Source organism: Mus caroli, chromosome 12 (assembly GCF_900094665.2).
Source record: "Mus caroli chromosome 12, CAROLI_EIJ_v1.1, whole genome shotgun sequence".
Lineage (NCBI taxonomy): Eukaryota > Metazoa > Chordata > Mammalia > Rodentia > Muridae > Mus > Mus caroli.
This window is the reverse complement of record NC_034581.1, coordinates 104,433,958-104,453,267: the sequence shown is the minus strand read 5'-3', so window position 1 is coordinate 104,453,267 and position 19,310 is coordinate 104,433,958. Positions and strand designations below refer to the sequence as shown.

The following is a 19,310-nucleotide window of genomic DNA, read 5'->3' as shown; positions in this document are numbered from 1 at the left end:
AGCTTCGGGTAGAGAACACAAAAGACCCAGGGAAGGTTGAGCCTAGCCTACCTTCTGCAAGAGTGAACTGGGGGCTGGACAGGAATTGGGTAATCACAGACACTTTTCTGACACTCGGGTGACTACCAGTTGGTGGTCATCAGCCGGCCAGCCTCTGCTGGTAACTCTGGACAGTGGGAGACCTGAGAAAGGAGCTGGATCCAGCAGCAAGCAGTTGTGCGGGTATTAGCTGGACAGCAACCAGCAGGTATTGGCTGGTCCTGGAGTCCCTCACTGAACACACTCAGGGTAGAGGCTGCTCTGCTGTCTCCTGTTCCCAGATCTGCAGTGATCTTTTACAGGTATGTGTGTGTGTGTGTGTGGGGGGGTACTCTACCATCACATGTGGGTGGTGGAGACTGTAGTTGGAGCATTCTTCCAGGTCACAGGAGACCGCTGAATTCTACTTTGCACCAGCACTTCTGAGGCAGGGTGCCATGTCCCCCACAGCTTTGAGAGAGGCCGGTGTGTGGAATATCATTATTCTGCAGTGCATTCCATTAGAGGAGAGAGCACAGGGCATGCGTGTTCTTCATTAACTCATGGCTGAGGCTAATAGCATTGCAAGCCCCCATTCCCACAGTGCACTGCAGGGTGTTGGTCAGTTACAGGGCATGCTCCTGCCATAGGCAATGAGGCTCTGCAGACCTTCTGGGTCCTCCTTTTGAGCTACATGAAGAGACCTGAAGGTTGAAACTTGAGATAATAATCCTGGGGGAAATCAAGTCTACCTCAGACATGCTCAGGACACCCTGGGAACAGGCAAGGCTGGGGGAAGGTTAATGCATAGCAGAACTGGAAAGAGAAAGAAGCCAGTCACAACGGGGGCAGTGTGTTAGGGAAAGAGAGGCCTGGAGACCAAGGGTTTCTCCATCAGGAAAATTGATGAAGCAAGCTCTCCGACCGAGGACGTTATTTTTGTTTAGGGGCGACGATTGCTGTTTTGGGTTTGGGGTTTTCACATCGCTGCTCCGAGTGGTGTCTTAGTTAGAGTTACTATTTGCTGTGATGAGTCACCACGACCAAAAGCAGCCTGGGGGAGGGGGAAAGATTTATTTGGCTTACACTTCCACATCACTGCTCATCGGCCCAAGAAGTTGGGACAGGAATTCGGGGCAGGGAGCCGGAGGCAGGAGCAGAGGCCATGGAGGGATGCTGCTGACTGACTGATTTGCTCCTCTTGGCTCACTCAGCCTGCTTTCTTCTAGAACCCAGAGCTGGGACCACCCACAATACACTGGGCCTTCCCCCCGCCCCCATCAATCACTCATTAAGGAAACGTCCTACGGGCTTGCCTACAGCCCTATCTTATTGGAGCATTCTTTCTCTCTCTCTCTCTCTCTCTCTCTCTCTCTCTCTCTCTCTCTCTCTCTCTCTCTCTCTCTCTCTCTCTCTACCTCTCTACCTCTCTCTCCCTCTCTCTCCCTCTCTCTCTCTCTCTTCTTTTTTTTCCAAGACAGGGTTTCTCTGTGTTGCCCTGGCTGTCCTGGAACTCACTTTGTAGACCAGGCTGGCCTCGAATTCAGAATTCCACCTGCCTCTGCCTCCCAAGTGCTGGGATTAAAGGTGTGTGCCACCACCACCCAGCTGGGAGCATTTTCTTAACTGAGGTTCCTTCCTCTTTTCTGTGTCAACTTTGACACCAAACTATGCAGCACAGTTGTTGTTGTTGTTGCTGCTGCTGCTTATATGTTTGTTTTTTGTTTCTGAGGCTGGGCCTCACACCTTCGGTTGACTTCCAATTGCTTATATACACCTTTTCATCATCCTCCCCCCACCCTGCCCTGCCTGCCACCTCAAGTGCTGGGGTTTAATGTGGTCTGAGAGATTGCACCCAGGGGTTCATGTGTGCCAAGAAGCACTCTATTAACTGAGCCATAGTCCTATCTTCCCCTCCCCCACCCCACTGTTCTGATTGTTTACTGATCGCGTAGATCCCATCCCCCATCATCACATTCAGTGTTCCCGTTGTCTGTGCTTGTTTCAGACCCGGGAACATAGTGACCAGCTGCCAGCCCTGACCTTGGCCGGTGGTCCCTTCCTCCACCCAGGGATGGTGGGCCCAGCCTCTTTTCATTCCTACCTCGGTCTTTCCCATTGAAGGGTCTCTGGATACCAAGGAGACACGCCTCCTTGTACCTCCCCTCACCGGGGCCGATCCAGGATCATCTATTATAAGGCCAGCCAATGATTATGTTAACTTTGGGGCACATAAGCGACAAGTTGATAGATCCCAGAGATTCTGTGGCAGACATTTTTAGAATGGGTCATTAATCTCTCCACGGTGGTTTCCTTAGAACCCACACTGTCACAGCTGTCTTGAAGGGTGGTCAGCAGCTCTCTAGGCTAGGGTGTCATCAGGGTGTTCAGGCTTATCAGAAACAGATCCCTTCAGTATCCCCTTGGAAGGGCAGGGAGGCTGCTGTGAGTGGGGTTGGAAATGAGACTTCCTTTTGGAAGGAAGAGGAGGCCCAGCAGGGCTCAACCTGAAGGGTCAGAGTGGAACAAAGCAGCAACCAACCATTTCCCACCGTGCACTGCAGTCAGGGCAGCACCAGCCCGAGACCCGAGGCCCAACCCCAGGAAGGCTTTGGGGAGCAGGCTGCAGGGGCAGAGAGAACTCATGGCTCTCTTTGGGAGCAAGAGAGGATGCAGGGGGAAGCCTGCCAAATGTGGAACTGATGTAGACCTCGCACATAATAAAGCCGGCAAGCCGGCCCAAAGGCACGCACTGTACTCTCAAGCCATCTTAAATTTTGCCAAAACCCCGGGGTTTATGCCAGAAAGAAGACCTCGAGTTGGAGTTGGAGGTGGGGTGGGGTGAGGGCAGTGGGTATTGTTGTTTCATAACAAGCTAAGCTAATTTATTTGTTTTGACTTGCGCCTTTTAAACAGGGTTTCATCATTTAATGTGTTTTCCATCTTATCCTGTTACACGGGCAGGAACCCTTGTGTTTGTTTACTCGTGGGAGGCTTCCCATTCCCAAAGTCCCATTTAGTCAGTCGGGCAGGGAGATGGTATTTTGATAGCCTGTGCTTGCCGGTGCCTTGCTGCCGTCTCCATTTTCACTCCCCTTGGTGAGTTGAACCACCGCCACCACATTTCTGGTACTTCTGCTCCAGTGTGAATTCCAGGCAGGAGCATGGGCAGACCTTGCCGCTGCCGCTGAGTCCTGCCTCTCCCCAACCCCCCTGCCTCTTGGCTGCCCTTGATCTCTAGGTAGAGACCCTCTGCCCTAAAGAGAAAACCAGACTGGCTTTGTTCTCCTGCTGGACGCCCCAGTGAGATGCTAAACAGAGACGTGAGAGTGAATGAACTTGGCTAGGGAGATCTATCGGTGTCCAAGCCACCATCTTGGTATGGTCATGCCTTTCTGAACAGAAAGCAAGCCTAGGAGAACCCCCTGGTAAAACTCCAAGTGATGCCTGTGTGATTCCAGGAAGAGGGATTGCGGGGGCTTTGGACCTGCTTCGTCTTGGTTCCCTAAGCACGACGAGCCTGTCATCAAAACAAAAATAGTTTAACTTTTTTTTTTAAGGTGTATACAGTTTTACGCTCTATGTGTATGGCGTTTTGCCTGTCTGGCACTGTTGAGGCCAAAGGAGGGGGTTGGATCCCCCGAACTAGAACCACAGAGGCTGTGAGCTGCCATGTGACACTGGGAAAGACCCAGGTCCTCTGCAAGAGCAGTCAGTGCTCCCAGTTCCCGAGTCCTCCTCCCCAGCCCGTAGATGTGTAACGTTCAACCAGCTGAAAACTGCTCCATTTCCTAATGGAGGCTTAAGAAAGAATAAAAACAAAAGTTAAAGAGAAAATAATGGCTCAGAACAGCTGAAGTAAATCTGATTGTAACAGCAATTACAAGGCATGTAAATTGGTTGAATCAATTAAAAGAAAGCCTTTCGTTTTAGATTTAAAAAAAAGAGGACATGAGTAATAAATTGTTTCAGGAGATGGGCTTAAAATAAAGGGATGAAAAATGCAGACATGTACAGTCAAAATAAGTTTAAGGTAGCGATCGTTTGTAGGGTTATTGTTTTATTTTTTTAAAGTATAATTACATTTTTCCACACTTCCCTTTCTTCCCTCCAGCCTACCCCGTACCTCATAATCCCTACCCCTTTCAAAGTCATGACCTCTTTTTTTAGTTGTTATTGTTTTACACACACACACACATACACAGACACACACAGAAACAAAGAGACACATAGACACACACACATACACACAGAGAGAGACAGACAGACAGATATACAGACACTCAAAGACACACACATACAGAGACACACAGACACACACAGAGACACACATATGCACAGAGAGATAGAGACAGACACACACAGAGACACAAAGAAACACACACATAGACACATATACAGAGAGACAGACAGACAGACAGACAGACAGATAGACAGACACAAAGGCACATGGACCCAAAGAGACACACACACATACACACAGAGAGGCACATACAGAGACACACATACACACACAGAGAGACAGACAGACACACACATATACACAGACACACACATGCAGAGAGACAGACAGACAGACACAGACACAAAGACACACAACAGATAGACACACAGAGAGACAGACAGAGAGACAGACAGACAGACAGACACACACACACACCTGCTAAGTCCCTTCAGTGTTGGATAACCAGTTAGGAAGCCCCTCCCTAGGGAACCCTGCTCCCAGTATCCCTTAGCTGCCTGCAGTTATTTGTGTAGGGTTGGGACCCTGTGAGATTCTCCTTTCTACAATCGCATGCCTATCCGTGATGTCCTTGTGCAGGTCTGGTTTAGGCAGCTATATTGTTGGGGTACCCTGGTGACATTTTTCCATTATTTCTAGGACACACAGTCTCACAGCTGACTTCCTAGTCCTCTGTCTCTTTTAAGCTTTCCACTTCTGAGACGTTCCCTGAGCCTTAGGCATAGGCGTTAGATCCACTGAGGCTAGGCTCCCTGGGATCAGTTCCTCGACCCGGTTTAATCAGCCTTTGTCTGATGCAAAGGGAAGTTTCTTTAATGAGGGAAAGAGCTATACTTGGTGGATATAAGGACAGGTATTTAGAACACAGGAATTTTGCTGGTCTAGTGAAGTGCTTATAGTAGATTCTCCTCGAGGATCCATGGTCTCCTTACCCCTTAGTAGTTGGATAGCTTTCCAGTGGCAAGCTCAGCTTACCCCCTGTTGAGTGGGCCTTATGTCCACTTAAGCAGCTGTTGGTTACTGCTAAGATAGGAGTACCACTATTGCCCCTTTTGGTATGTCTTGCTGGTCATTGTACTCTATAGGCTTATCACACTGTCTCGGCAGCTTGCATGGTACTTTCTGATACTGTGGAAGCTTGTCCTAAGAGAGGAGGCTGTCAGGTTTGAGCCAACTCAAGCCATCTAAGTCCCGTGTTCAAAGTGCGCGGTGACTGTAGCAAAAATGACATCTCTCCAACTTCTGGAAGGCAACCAGGGGAAACAGCAACAGCCCATATTGTTCTTGGAGTCGCTTGGAGTCCCCTGAGCAACAACTTATAAGAGGATTCCTCATGCTTGGAATTTGGGTTTTGTCAGTTAGTCAATGACTCTTAGGGGGAGCGTTGTCAACCCAAATATCATACCATTGTTTAATGTGTGTGTGCATATGTGTACATGCGTGTGTATATATTATATGCAATTTTAGGTGGATAAAAACAGCATGATATTCCTTGTGGTTTTTCAAATATCCTTAACGTTACTTGTTCCTCATCTCTCTTTGTCTCGATTGACCTATGCCCTGTCTCCTTCTTGCCCAACTAAAGCCACGCTTGCCCGTTTTCCCCATCCCTTCCCTCATATCAATTGTATGTACCCTGCTATTGCTTTCTCCAGACCCTCTCCATTCTCCACGGTCCCTTTGGACCGCCCCCCACCCCTGGGCTCTGCAGTTGCTCCAGGTTAGATGTAGATGAGCGAGAACAAACGTTTGTCTTCCCAGGTCTGAACCTTCTCGCTTCATGGAATCGTTTCTAGCTCCAATCGTTTATCTGCAAATTTTATTTCTCTTTGCACCTGAATGGTATTCCTTTGGTGTCTATGCACCACATTTTTCATTATTCATTTGTCTGTTGAAGGGCATTTAAGTTGTTTTAAAATAACAGTCTTTAGAGGCTGGAGAGATGTCTCTGCAGTTAAGAGCACCGATGGCTTTTCCAGAGGTCCCGAGTTCAAGTCTCACAACCACCTGTAATGGGATCTGATGCCCTCTTCTGGTGTGTCTGAACAGAACAACAGTGTACTCAGATGCATAAAATAAATAAATAAAATTTTTTAAGTCTTTAAAGGTCTCCCAAAATAAACTTTAAAGTTGGAATGAATTATAAAGGAGACGCTTTCTGGTAGTGATTGGTGAGAATCTACATAAAAATCATACCTGAGAGTTAGCCCTGGCCACACACCCAAGGGCAATGGCCTTCTGTACCAGCCTGGATGATGGCCTGTAGAACCAAGAAGAAAATCTGCAGAGGGGCCCGAGGGTGGAAATGAACATGCCCAGCAACACCGCACCTCCAAAGTGAACTTTCTTTTCCAAGGAATATGTGTCCTATTCCCACGGCACAGGGAGATGCACCTCCTCCCAAAAAAACTGAACACTATTGGGCTGAAATTTTTAGTTGAAATTTAAGGCTACAAGAAGGTAGAAATTATTTTTGTTGCCTATTTTGAGTCATGTGTGTGTGTGTGTGTGTGTGTTGTGTGTGTGCGCGCGCATGCGGGCGCTCACAGAGGTCTTGGGTTATAATGATGGAATTTTCCTCAGTTGCCCTTGGACCTCATTCAGAGGTTGGGTATGGGTCTCAATGAAATCCAGAGCTCTGGTATATGGGTAGTGTTTAATTATGTGCATACATGTGTTGTCTGCATGTGGGTATGTGTGTATGAGGGCAGATGCCCATGAAGGCCAGGGGTGATGGGTGCCCTGGAGCTGGAGTAATGGGGTTATGAGCTGCCTGCTTGTTTCCTGTGTTCTTCGCCTTTAAGGCTGGAATTGCAAGTGGGCTGAATGGCCACACGTGTTTCCTGGGCTCTGGGTATCTCAGCTCAAGCTCCCATGCTTTCACGACATGTGCTGTAACCAAGGAGTGACCTCTCCAGCCTGAGCCGCCTTCCTCACAGAACGACTATGCTTATGAAGAAGATTCCTGTCTACCGAACTATCATCTGATGACTGTAGAAACATGAAAAGCCCATCGCGGTTCCAATAGAAGATCCCCCTTCCTACCATCCTCTCACTCTTACAGGTAGGTCTGTTCTTGAGCCCTGGGCACTGGCCACACAGCCTTTATAGGACCTCACAGAACTGGAATCATAAAGACGATGGTATTTTCTGTCTGGCTGCTTTTTCTTTGAATACTGATGGTGAACTTCACTGTTACATGCATTCAGGAGGAGTTCACGCTCCTTTTTCAGACAGACCGATGTCTGGGATACGCCGTGATGATTTTATCTGCAATGTGTGTGGCAAACATGTCAGTCCTTTCTAGTGTTTGCTAGTTTTAAAGGGGGTTGCTGTGAAGAGTCATGTGACAGTCTTTGTGGGGACTTAGGTAAGAACCCAGGAGTGAGATTGGTGGGTAAACAGTAAGTGCACCTTTAACAGCCAGAGAAAGAACAGCCCCACTGGACTGCCACTGAACTGCCTCCGTGGCCTCGCGTTTCTCCTGCACTGGACGGGGCTCCCAGATGTCGGCATTGACGATTAGTGTTGCTGTTTTGCATTATCAGAAATGAGCCTATGGTTCTCCTGGGGACTTTATCTGATGTTTCCAATGAACAGTGATAGCTGGCAACTTTGTCATATGCTTCCTGGCCACCTGTTCAATTCCTGGGATGCTTCTTTTCAAATGTGTAGTCTAGGGATTTTGTTTTTGGGATGTTGCTGTTGTAGTTTGTTTCTTTGGGTTTTTTTGGTCAAACAATGAGATTGTCCTTCAGTTGAACTATAACATTTGTTTATAAATTTTAGATATGAGTCTATATTTTTCAAATATATGTTTTACAAACACCTTTTCTAAGCCTATGGCTTCTGTGTTCATTTTCCTCAGGGTGATTCCTAATTGGCCTTGTTCTTTATACAGTTTTTGATAGCCATAAAGAAATTTATTTGAAGGTAATTCTTCCTTCCTTTCTTCCTTTCTTCCTTTCTTCCTTCCTTCCTTTCTCTCTTTCTCTCTTTCTTCCTTTCTTCCTTTCTCTCTTTCTCTCTCCCTCTTTCTTTCTTTTTTTCTTTCTTTCTTTCNTTTTCTTTCTTTCTTTCTTTCTTTCTTTCTTTCTTTCTTTCTTTCTTTCTTTCTTCCTTCCTTCCTTCCTTCCTTCCTTCCTCTCTTTCTCTCTCTCTGTCTTCCTTTACTTCTTTCTCTCTCTTTCTTTCTTTCTTTCTTTCTTTCTTTCTTTCTTTCTTTCTTTCTTTCCTTCCTTCCTTCCTTCTTTCCTTCCTTCTTTCTTTCCTTCTTTCTTTCTTTCTTTCTTTCTTTCTTTCTTTCTTTCTTTCTTTCTTTCTTTCTTTCTTTCTTCCTTCCTTCCTTCTTTCTTTCCTTCCATCTTTCTTCTTTCTTTCTTTCTTTCTTTCTTTCTTTCTTTCTTTCTTTCTTTCTAAATGCATTTTTCCTTGGTCTCAGCACACATTGCTTTTTGTGTCCTGTTGAACAAATCTGTTCTTAACTTAAGGCCACGCCAATCTACTCTCTTACTCATACAATCTTTAATACACACGCACACACTCACACACACACACACACACACACACACACACGCACACACACACACACACAGTGTCAGTGTGACACAGTTTGAAGTAGCAAGGCATAGGTAAAAGCTAAGCTGCATATCTTTCTTACTGCATATGAATGTCTAATTATTTAAGCATTTGTCAAAGACATTACCTATGCCCCAATGAACTGCCTTGGAGACTTCATTTTAAGTCTGCTGACTGGAGCTGGAGAGATGGCTCAGTGGTTAAAAATAACTCGCTGCATTTGTAGGTTCAATTCCCAGTACCCAAACAGGGCAGCCCATGGCTGTCTACAATGCTGTAGGGGATCTGATGCCCTCTTCTGGTTTCTATGGGCATGTACAACCATGCAGTATATATACATATATTTAGGAGCACACACAAAATACAATAAATGAGACAATAGAATGGCTCCATGTAAGTGCAGATGTATAATTCTTACTTCTGCCATACTGCTTCATCTGTCCATCTTTATGCCAATAGGATATGTTCTTTTATATATCTTTACAAATATACACTAGTAATCTGGTATATGTGTGTGTGTGTGTGTGTGTGTGTGTGTGTGTGCACATGAGTGTGGCTTCTTACAGAGGCCAGAAGAGGTGTCAGACACCCTCGAGCTGTGGTTACAGGCAGTCATGAGCCCCTAGTTTGGATTCTGGGAACCAGAACCTAAGTCTCCTGCAAAGCAGAACCTAAGTCCTGTGAAGCACTGAGGCATCTCTCTCCAGTTCCCATAACAAGGATTGGAAGGAAATGGCATAGTTCAAAGAGTTTTCCTTTAAATGGTATTTTGACTATTTTCTAATAATTTTGTCAATTACTGCAAACAGAGCATTTTATATTTGCATTATGACTACACTGAATCGTCATGTCAACTGGGGGGGGGTGAGAAAAACATCTCTGTAACAGGGAAGTCTTCAATTACATCAAACCAACACCACGCCATTCTGATGAGATATTTTATAGTTGTTAGCCTGTAGATCTCAGATACTTATCTCCACTTCTTCCTGCCTTTTATGCTATTTTAAACTATTTATACACTTTTATTTTATGTACGTGGGTGTTTTGACTGTATGTATGCCTGTGCACCAGTTATATGCAGAGCTCACAGAGGCCAGAAAAGCACTGAATCCCTTGGAGTTATAGATGGTTGTGAGCCACCATGTGGATGCTGGGAACAAAACCTAGAGCCTCTGCAAGAGCAGTCAGTGCTCTTAACTTTTTGAGCCATCTCTTCAGCTCCTTTATATGCTACTTTAAATAGTAATATCTTAATTAAAGAGTTTTTAAATTTTTTTATTTGTTTGTAGCCCAGGTTGCCCTCAAACTTGCTATGTAGCTGATGTTGGCTTTGAATCCTTCCTAATCCTCCTGTCTCCATATCCCTGCTGCTGAAGTTAAGGTCCCACACCAGCACATCCATAATTTTAAATGGCATTTGACAACTTACATTGTCCATTTTTGTTGCTGGTGTGTACAGACATGTATAACTGATATGTTGTAGCTTGTCCTGTGCTGGATTTCTTACACTATGGCTGCTATAGTTTATAAAGTAGGTTTTGAAGATTCCTTAAATGTTGTGTAGGGCTCAAATAAAGACAGTTTGGTTGTCATTCTCTTTACTTTCTTAATTGTTTTGTCTCTTGACATGGAGTAGGAGAAGACATGTTGAAAACCTTAGGAAAAAAAAGAGAGAATCCTTTGGTCTCAGGGGATAGCACTCGGCCGTGACAGAGTTTGTGATCCTAGCTGCTCTGAGGTGATGATACCTCGTGGTGACTGTGCTGGTTGGTTCTTCATGAACTTGACATGAGCTGGAGTCATGTGAAGAGAGGGAGCATCAACTGAGAAGATGCCCCCATCAAATTGTGTGGGCCTTTTCCATGGAGCATCTTTGATTCATGACTGATACAGGAGGGTCGGTCTCTGTGTGTGGTGCCACCCCTGGGTGTGTGGTCATGGGCTGTATAAAAAAGGAGCTGATGGGGCTGTAGAAATGACTCAGTGGTTAAGAGAACATGATGCCCTTGAAAAGGCTCAATTCCCAGCACCATTTGGCTGCCATGTGTAGTTCTAGTTCCAGGGGATCTGGCGCCCTCTTCTGGCCTGGGAGCCAGGCACACACATGGTGCACAAAATAGACGCCAGCAAAATGCCCAGCATATAAAAGTTTAAAAGTCAAAAAACCAATTTTTAAAGCAAGCTGAATTAAGCCTTAATCCAGTAAGTCGTGCTTCTCCATGGTCTCGGCTTCAGTTCCTGCCTCTAGGTAACTGCCTTGGCTTCCCTCAGTGATGGACTGTGATCTGAAAGTGGAAGCCCAATAAACCCTTTCCTCCATAAGTTGCTTTTATTTGTGGTGTTTATCACAGCAACAGAAAAAAATAAGTAGAACAGTTATGTTAACTGAATTTAAACTTAATGCTCACTGATGAAGAGCATGCCCCATGTAATTAACCCTCCGTGTGCCTCCTAAGCACCTTCAAGAATGTAGTTACTTCTTACAATTTCATTTTTTAAGATTTATTTATTAAGCCCCTTGCCTTATTTATAAGATACAAATTCAAGCCCTGTAACAGTTATATTAATTGCATAAGTAATTCATGGCCCTTTTCTTTAAAACATATTATTTTATACACATATATAATTTAATATATGTGCATGTGTGTATGTGTGTGCATGCATTGTGCAAACATGTGTATGTGTGTGTGCATGCTTGTGTGTGCAAACATGTGTGTATATGTGTGCCTGTGTGTGCACATATGTGTGTGTGAACAACTTGCTTCATCCATTTAGCATTCCTCACATGTATATATTTTTAGGGTTGACCACTGGTAATGGATAGCAAGCAATTAAGGAACGCCTCCCTGAAAAGACTAATTCTGCTTCTCTTGGCAGTCATTAATTGCATGTAGTTCTTCATGTAGGGGTGGGTTCTATCGGATGTCCCCCATCCACACTGGGCTGTCACCTGGTGCTGTCATTGTTCAGGACTTGGTTGGGCATCATATTGTTGAGATTTCATGGGTTCAGCTTGCTGTCATTTCTAGGAGACACCATCTCACAATAGGTTTGTTGGCCCTGTGGCTCTTGCAGTCTGTCTGGCCCCTGTTCCGTGACATTCCCCCAGCCTTAGGTTTGGGTTGTATTGTAGATACATCCACTGGAGCTAGGCATATGCTGGTCAGTTGTGCCCTGCCTTTTGACCATCATAGCTTTCTGCAATAGTTTCCACCTGCTAAAAAAGAAATTCTTCTGTGATGAAGGGCGAGAGTTGTACTTATCTGTGTGTACAAAGATAAGTATTTCGAATGTAGTTTGAGATTGCACTGGTTTAGGAAATTGACTATAAATTTCTCCCCCAGAATCCAGGACCTTACTAGCATCAGGTAGTCATCTAGATTTAGAGTGCCAAGTATCTTCCTCTTACTGAGTGGCCTTACATCCAATCAGACGGCTATCAGTTACCTCCGGGATCTCAGTGCCGCTACTGCACCTTTAGGGACATCTTGTCACTCGGTCACTGTTGTGGTTCTCGGGGTCACAGCTGGCCGGATTATTGGCTGCTTTCCTCCTTCGGCAGCTCGTTTTGTAAAGCACCTTCAGGTAGTATGAAGGCACAGGGAAGGAGACTTTCAGGTCAGATCTAGCTCACCTCATTGGAGTCCTGAGTCTGAAGGGTGTGGCGTTTTCAGCAGTAGGAACTTAACCTTCAACGTCTCTGTGTTCTTCTTCTCAATTAATACATCTGTCAGTGGGTCAGAAGATTCTCTACCGCTTCTAATCGGAGAGGAAGCATTTATGTAGTGAGGAAGTTGAATTTATCAGATTTGCTTTTATACATTGTGGTTCGGGTAACATATTTAAGAAACAAAGATTTCCTGCCTTCATATAGCAACATAGTTCTCTTAATGTCCTTCATACAGCAACATAGTTCTCTTAATGTCCTTCATACAGCAACATAGTTCTCTTAATGTACCACACTGGGACATTTTTTTAAACCAATTCACTGTTCACATATAGGCAAATGTGTGGCTAATTCTTCTTTGATGTGCATATCTGTGATGAAGTCCATACCTAGTTGCTTGCTGTGGCTTACTGTGGTCTTTGTCGTGAAATGATGTGCTTTTAAATGAGGTTTCAAGAATTTTATTAAGAAGTTTTCCCTCCAAGTCCATCAGGGAACCCAATCTATAATCTCCACCCCCATGATTGGCTGCCTTTGTCTGCTTCTGATCAAGGCAGCTCTAATTTCACTCCAAGAGTTCAGTGGGCCTGAACGTTTTTAACCAGGAGATTTTTTTTTTTGGTAGTTTTTATTGATTCTTTGTGCTCCACACAAATCTCCACTTCCTTGCAATGAGTCATTGGCTTGTTGGAGCTATCTGGCTTCTGTGGCACCATCAATATAGGATCCTCACCCGGACTCCTCCCAGTTATTCTGTTGTCCTGTGTCATGGAGATCTTGCAGATTTGGGTTGGCAAGACTGGCTCTTTCAGCATCAGCTGAACTTCCCCTTATCTCCACCACCAGTGAGCTCTCCAGCACTGATTGGTCTAGGCCAGCCAATGCTGCCATCCGCAGGAGGCAGGGTCAGCTCTTCCACTCTCTCGCCCTGGTACCCCTACTTCCACAGGCAGTTCCACTGTGCTGCCCAGTCAAGGCACGAGTCCTGCTATGTACCTGGGAGATGTTTAAGGTGCTGCTTTGACCTTGATGCTTGTTCATTGTCTGCTTATTTCATCTTGAATTAGGTTTGGTAGGTCCTGCGCATCCAGTCATAGGACAGGAACCCACATCTCTAAGCTTTCCCAATAAGTCCAGTGAGTCTGCGTCCTCAAGGAAAACAGAATGGCTTCCTGAATGTCGCTGGTGTCTGCTGTAATTTCTCCCTAATTTTGTTCTTTTGGGTCTTTTCTTTCTTTGGTTCGTTTCTCTGTTACATCAATCCAGTTTATCTTTTCAAAGAATCAACTTTTTATTCCATTGATTCTTTGGTGGGTTTTGGTTTGGTTTGGTTTGGTTTTGGTCTCCACTTCATTAATTTTTGCCCTGATATTAATTATCATTCCCTCTCCTGATTTGGGATTTGGCTTATCCCTTATTTCTCCCAAAGTTTTAAGGTGTGCTGTTATTTATTGTGCTGATATTATTTTCTTTTTTAGTTGATTAATGTTTTAATTAAAATCTGGGATTAAAATCTTCTTTATTTTTTATTTACTTTTTTTTTTACTTATTCCTTTACATCCCCTGCACTGCCCCACCCCCTTTCCCATCACCCCATCCCACAATCCTTCTCCCATCCCCTCTCCCCTTCTCCTCCAGAGCTGATTTTTTTGTTTTAATGTAGACATTTAAGCCACAAACTTCCCTCTTAGGACAGCTTTCCTTGTATTTTGGTATGTTGTATTTTTATTTTCATTTGATTTAATAATTTTTTATTTCCCTTTTGATTTCTTCAAGGGCCCATTCTTCATTCAGTGGGTGTTGCCTGCTCTCCAAGACTCTGCATGCGCTTTGGGGTTTCTCTTGCTGTTGCTCTATTCCATTATGATCAGATGGGATGCAAGGGATTATTGCAGCTTTCTTGTATTTGTTGAGTCTTGTTTTGAGCCTTAATAAACTATCCATTTCACAGAGTTTCATGGACTTGAGATAAATGTATGTTCTGCAGACCTCAAATGGAATTTTCTGTAAATGTCTGTTAAACACATTTAATCTATGGTGTCAATTTGATTCACATATTTCTTTTGTTTTGTTTTGTTTTGTTATTGTTGAGAAGGCCTACCAGTTTCTGGGAATGGGGTATTGAAATCACCCACCATTGTGGCAGTGTTCATCTGTGACTATACATAGAGTAGTATTTGTCTTATGACCCTGGCACATCAGCATTTGGGGCATTTATATTGACAAGCACGGTGTCCTCTTCGTGGGCTTCTTGGGTCCCACTTCTTAAGCGCCACTCTTGGTGTGAAGCCTGTTGTATCAGGTATTAGACAGTGACCCCGGCTGGTTTCCTGCCTCTCTCCATCCTTGCTCCATGAGACACTGTCTTACGTGTAGAGGTGAATTTCTTGATGGCAGCAAAGAGATGCTTTATAATCCAAGCTGCTAGCTGGCACTTTTGACAGGGGAGCTGAGGTCATTAATACTAACTTACTATTAAAATGTTCCTACCAACGGCTGCCTTTTGCCTTTCACTCAAGCTTGGCCTATTCTATCCTGTGGACTCATGGACTTGTTTTTCTCTTTAGTCTGAAGGATTCCTCCAACTGTTTTCTGGAGAGCTGGCTCACGCTCATAAACTCCTTTACTGTCTTTTTCATGGAAAGTTTTCAATTTTCCTTTGACTTTTTCCCCCCTTTGATGATTATATACTTTGGGTTAGCAATGGTTGTCATCCAGAACTGGAACTACAGCTGTCCCGGCCCTGCTGGCTTTTAAGGTTTCTGTTGAATTATGTGCTGTTTTTCTTAGGGGCCTGCCTGTGTGTGTGACTTGGTATTGTCTCTTGCCGCTTTCCCTGTGTCGCCCTTGTTCTGTAGTCAGTACTGAATTCGAGTGCAACAGAAGTCCTTTTCTAACCCTGTCTGTGCTGTGTCCTAAGTGTTAGCTCAGATTGGCATCTCTCTTCCTAACTCTGGACAGTTTTGTATTTTATAGTTAGAATTTAACTGGGTTTTGCCTCCTACATTTAGCATAGCAATTGTTATGCTTGAGTTTGAGCAGTGGGGCAGCATCTCTTATATCATCAGTGATAATGTCGGTTGAATAAGTGGTGAGATGGGACTGTGCCTGTGTTCAGATGATGCATGATACTTACTGTTCTCTCTCTCCCTCCCTCCCTCCCTCCCTCCCTCCCTCCTTTCTGTTGTAAGCAATTTTCAACAGTGTCTCTTTTATCTCTCTTATTTTTCAACCAAATAATTTCTTGTGGTTGCTCAATCAACCACACTATTCACCAAATTCATCTTTAACTTATTGCCATTTCCTTCCCAACAACTCAATTCTTGTGAAAACATAACAGCTTGGCCAGGAGAGATGTCTCTGTGGTTAAGAGCACAGGATGCTCTTCCAGAGGACCCGAGTTCAGTTCCCAGCACCCACACAGCTGTCCACAATCATTTTTTAACTGAAGCTCTAGGGGATCAAATGCCCTCTTCTGACCTTTGCAGGCACCAGGCATGCACATGGTGTACAGATAGGCATGAGGCCAAATACTCAAACACATAAAATAAAAATAAATACATCTTAAAAAAAATAGCCCTACTGAGTATAGCTCCATTTTTTTTCATTTGTGCTACTATTCTCAAATAGATCTGTCTATCTATTTATCTGTCTGTCTGTCTGTCTGTGTATACTAACAGAAAGTGGAATGTCTACCTAAGAGAGCTGCAAGCACCCAGTACAACCATCCCCAGAGAAAGGTCCCACATGGTGCAAGTGGTAGGACTGTTGGGATGGAGCTTTTCTGGTTTACTTTAGCTCACAGAAGGCCACCATGTGCCCCGCAGGTAACAGCCCTGCTACATTTTGGTCTTGCTTTGGTCCAGACTTTCCTTAATGTCTTGTTCCTCCCTGTGAAATGTAAACACCCACCCCATGCCTTCGTATATTGGAAGCACGTGACTTAAAATTTGACTTTACAGGGGTTCACAGTTAAAAGATGTCCTCGTCCTTGGGACTAAGAAGAGACTGGACCCCAACCCTAATCCTTTCTGAACAGAATCGGGAACTGTTAAGACTATGGGGGCTTTTGAAGTTGCACTATGCTCATTTTGAATTATGAAATGGTCATGAGCCTTTGTGGGCCGGATGGGGCTTGAATCTGAAATGTCTTCCCCAGGCTCCTGTTTAGAATGCTTGGTCTCACCGTTGGGCTGCTCTTTTGAAGACTGAGGAGCCTTTTGAAAGTGGAGTGTGGTCTGAAGAAATAGAAACCCCGGCAGGGAATTTGGGGGGGGGGGTGTTATACTTATGCCCAGTGGTTTTGGCTTCCGGCTTCCACTCTCTGTTCCCAGATCTGCTGTCCCGTGGAGAACCACATGCTGCCACCACCACCACCTGTGACCTGTGCCCAACACTAGAGACTGAAATCCTTCTGACACTGTGAGGAAACCTTTGGGTTGCACAATTAACTACTTGAATACAAAGTAACAAAAGTAACGACTCCGCCTCCCACAGACAGACATCTATTCTCTCCCTAGTGTCTGGTGGTAATGGTGGAGCTGGGCTACAGTTTTCTTTGGCAAGAGCAGAGAGGTTCTTGTCTGAAAGGTCTCTGCATCACTAGGCTGTCCCATCCTATCTCCTTTGGGGCATTTTTACTTAATCTCATTAGTATTTCCAGTGTATCACTTTCTTAGGGTCTAAATATGAGCTATATATAGCAAAAACGAAACCCAGAGAACTCAACTCTATGTCATTCTTGGAACCCCTGGCCATCTTCCTTTCTGTCCCTCTGCTTTATGTAAGTTCCTTATCGTTCAAGTGTAGCATTTCCAGTGGTGTTGATCAAAGGAGCTAGAAGAACACTAATCAGTTCTATGTTTCTGACTGTGGAAGTCTTCCATGTCTCTAACAAAGCAAACAATGTAGGGTTCTAACTAGTGTTTTAAATAATATTGAAAATAAATAAATAAATAAATAAATAAATAAATAAATAAATAAATAATATTGAAGTTTGAAGGTATTTAAGCATGCATGCATGCATTGGGGCTGGAGAGATTACTCAGTGGTCAACGGTGCCATCTGCTCTGTTTAATTTAATTTGTATGTCAACTAAGTCACTGACATTGACAAGTTTTTACCATTTCTACATATCCAACCAATTCTGTCATTACTCCCTTGGGGTCACATATCAGATATCTTGCACCTTAGATATTTACATTACAATTCTTAACAGTAGCAAAATTACAGCTATGAAATGGCAATGAAAATGACTTTTTGGTTGGGCCACGGCATGAGGAACTGTGTTAAAGAGTCGCAGCATTAGGAGAGGCACTGGGCTACAGGATCCCGGTTGGCTGGTTTTGCACATGACGCATGTCACTTCTTCTCTTCTTGTCAAATACAGGGGATACGGTTAGTGAGTGACTTCTCACCAGAAAAAACAAGAAGCAAATAGTGACGTGTTATAAATAGTAATCTAAATAATATGCAGAGTTTCTGATATGTGACCCCCCAAAGAGGTCACAATCCACAGGTCCAGAACCATTGCTGTAGCTAGGAAGGCTGCTCTTTAAAATTCAATTAGAAACAAAACATTCCTAGTTTTTAAAAAATGTGAATGAGTTTCTAGCAGACATACTAAGAATTGGTAAGATACATATATATGTGCATGAACATGCATATACATGCATAAGCATATACATGCACACACACATAATTAAAAAATTATATATTTGAAGAAGTTCTTGAAATCTAGGATTTTATGAAAATGATAGCATGTGTGTATATATGTGTGCACACATGTGAGTGTGTGCATGTTTATGCATGCATGTGTGCATATATGTATGTGTGTGCTTGTGTGTTGTGGCAGGGGTGGGGGTGGGGGTGGGGGTGTGACAGAAGCTTAGGTACCTGTGGAGGCCCGAAGCAGGCACCATATTCCTTGGGCCTGGAATTACCCGTAGCTGTAGGGTACTGACATGGGTGGGGTATGGAAACTGAACTCGAGTCCTCTGGAAGAGCAGTGCACTTCTTCACTGCTGAGCCACCTTGCCTGATCCTCTTCAAATGTTTTTATGTCTCTTTCCATTTCTCCTCTCATTCTAGATGTCAGTAAGACAGTTTCTCTACTTTCTCCCAGGGGTCACGGGATCATGTGTTCAGCATTCAGGACCAGAAAACAATACTGTAAACTTGTAACATTTTCTAGTTGAGGCAAGTGGGGAAAATCGCAAGATCTCCTTTTGCACTGTGTCCAGAGGCAGGGGTGTTTCAAGAGTCCTGCAAGTGCAGGAGGAAAACCAGAAGCTTTAGGAAACCCCAGATAGGACCACTCCAAACCGACTTCAAATTGCCTTCGAGAGGTTTCCTGGGGGAAGAGGCTGGAGTAGAAAGCTGTCTGTTGGACACATGAAGGAGAGAGGAGTCAGATGAACAAAGGAGAGGCTAGTCACAGACAGAAAGAAAAGGGCAGTGGAAATCACAGCAGTGGTGTTGGCAGAGATGACATTAAGGGCAAACAGAAAGCAGTAAACAGAAAGGCCTCACCGTAAGTAGGTGACAGCTCACAGCTCCATCGAAGCAGCAACTCCAGGAATGAGGAAAGGATGAAGCCACACCCACAGAGTAAGCCAGGCAGACGTGGTGACAGCTCATCATTCCTAGTTCTTATGAGTTTCAAATAGAACAGAGGGGCTCCTCTGTGTATAGTGTGTGGTAGACTAGGGTGAGGGGGAAAATCCATGTGGCCATTTCCCATATCTCAGAGTGATAAAGCAAGGTGTTATTTTGATAAGTGGCCTGTTGGGATAGGACGGATGG

The 19,310-nt window shown here is 44.4% G+C and overlaps 1 long non-coding RNA gene across 4 annotated transcripts in view; it reads left to right on the top strand.

Moving 5' to 3' along the window:
- The window catches only part of LOC110307163, a 42,436-nt gene continuing 23,126 nt past the window's right edge, over positions 1 to 19,310 (top strand). For 3 of the 4 annotated variants that reach the window (XR_003838403.1, XR_003838401.1, XR_003838400.1), the window contains exons 1-2: positions 1 to 341; positions 7,165 to 7,325. This is a non-coding gene — a long non-coding RNA (uncharacterized LOC110307163). Of the gene's footprint in view, positions 342 to 7,065; positions 7,326 to 19,310 lie in introns of all 4 variants that reach the window. The other variant, XR_003838402.1, reaches the window with a different exon arrangement.